The sequence below is a fragment of the Pygoscelis adeliae genome, unplaced genomic scaffold (genome assembly GCF_000699105.1).
Source record: "Pygoscelis adeliae isolate BGI_AS28 unplaced genomic scaffold, ASM69910v1 Scaffold11, whole genome shotgun sequence".
Taxonomy (NCBI): domain Eukaryota; kingdom Metazoa; phylum Chordata; class Aves; order Sphenisciformes; family Spheniscidae; genus Pygoscelis; species Pygoscelis adeliae.
Window position 1 is genome coordinate 1947325 of NW_008824059.1, and position 2339 is coordinate 1949663.

Consider the following 2339-nt stretch of genomic DNA (forward strand, 5'->3'; position numbering starts at 1 on the left):
GAACAGAGCATTCATTTCCTGGAAAAGGTGGCAGAGGCTAGTTCCTTGCCTAGCCCAACGCACACCAGGGCAGGAATACCATCACGCCCTGAAACACCTCCAAGAAACAGGCATTACGGAGGGAGTAGCAGCGTGCATGTTGAAGATGACAGATCAACAGCTACGCAGTTGTCATGAAATCACCGCGGTCTGGCAACTGAAAGAACATCTCCAGCTAATGACTGACATTGTCTTCTGGAAAGCAAAGAGTCCAAACTGTTTTTTAAAAGGAGTTTGATATGCTTATGTATGAGGTAGAAAGGGGTAACTACTGAAGACAAAATATTAAACCTGTGGTAGGATTTCTTGGGCATCCAGCTTCCTAGTAACTCTAAGGGAGGAAGCAAAGGGCTTGTCGTGTTAGCTGGGCTCTGGCTGATCCTGGCAGAGCGAGTGCCAGTGTGCGTGCACGCGCAGCGGGGAAGCGCCAGGCAGAATTCTCTCACTGCGTTTCCATTCTGTGATTATTTCTGTTTTATCTTTAAAGACATTTCCAAGGGTCTTTGTCTTTCTTTGAGTCCTAACATGGACCAGAGCATATCAAACTCATAGTCGTCTAAAACAACTGCCGTACTTGGGACTGAGGGAACTTTTCTTCTAGTGTATACTGGTTACCTTGTTCCTCTGAAGCACTGGGCAAAATTACTTCACAGGATCACTTGCAAGTTCTGTTCACAATTACCATTTTTGCAATATCCAAAGTACTGGGAATAGCCTCTTCTTCCAGCACATCACAGTGCCAGCTTATGGAGTTTAACTATGGGTAGAAATTTGGAAGAAACTATTGCTGTGAGACTGCTGCGAATGCAGAGAATGCTGTAACCCACGGTGAATGGGGACGCTCACCTTAGTCATCCCGTGGACCTCTCTGGATGTAATACTGACCGAGCAGTCGCTTGTTCTCCTGGCACACGAGTCAATGTTCCTGCTGGGCAGTAAAGCAGCAGCAGCTCCTGCCAGCTTGGATGAAGATGACCCAACCTTCACCTTCACCAGCTCAGCTGCCATGAAGCAACCAATATTGGTTGCTAAACCTACATCTCTCGAATGTGATGCCTGAAGGGATAGCAAGATTTTGACCTTAGTATTATTACATCCGCAGCCTGGTGCATTGCTCCACAGCACACAACCAACCAGTTGACGAACGTCGCCACAGAGCATTCATTGTGTTTGGTTTGGGTCTCAAGGACTCAGGACACGCCAGCACAGGATTACTCGAGGACACGAATGCTGGGCAGTCAGAGCTTCACTGCCAAAGAAGACAGAGTATTAATCAGATTTGAGAGGGAAACCCAACACAAACCTTCCCAGAAAGCTTCTATTTACTAAATGGAAATAGCATCGTGGACAAGCGGCTCCTGGACTCCGTCCCAGGTGCTGTGAGAGCAGCACAGTGCCCTGGCACAAGGCAGGGTGCAGCTCAGACCTTTGGCAGCTCAGCGATGAAGCAGGTTCCCTGCTGCCAGTTCAGTTACAGGCTCCCGTTCAAGTCAGTCATGACTAAGACCCGTCTATATTAAAGCAAATGATCAGTCCCAGAAACATTTCACATCTTCGCTGAAATAAACCCTGCATTCACACATTCTTCATTTACAGTTTATTTTTGTAAGGCAGGAAAAAAAAAGCAGCCGTACTGAAAAATCAGACTTGGAATTTCCAGCTCAAGTCACAGAAGATCCTAATCGTGTCCCTAATGGGGAAACCAGCCGAGCCCTCCCGCGCGAGTGTACAGACAGACACATGTAGGCCACAGCCACCAGCTCCCACCACTCTTGTCTCAACCTTTGCCACTTCCACGCTTGCTGAGAAGATCCCTCTCCCGTTTACTCAGCTGCAGTCCTCGTCGGCAGGATCAGCAGGGAGGAAGCCACAGGAACAGACCAGAGAGTAAATTCTTGTTTTCAGCCCCGAGGACGTCTAACACTGATGCACAGTGGCAAAGCGGTAGGAAGCGTATTTGGCCACGGCTCTGCCATAACCAGCTGGGCAGATAAGCTCCAGGATGTTACTCCAACTCTTCTCAAAAAGAAATAAATTAATTGGAAACATATTTTAAAATAGATTTTGCACTTCCAGGAGAATGTTGGCAAGCTTGTTCAGATATTCAACGTGTGCCCCTAGCGCAGCAAGAACTGAACTGCCAAGCTGCTGCCTAAAGCAGCACATCTCCAAACCTTTACATCCAACCCCTTCTTCTTCCAATAGAAGTCCAAGCTCATTCACAACGCCTTTGCATGAACTTGCGTACATACTCATACCATACAGTCACACTTTCTAGTTACAAAAGTTGGGCTACATCA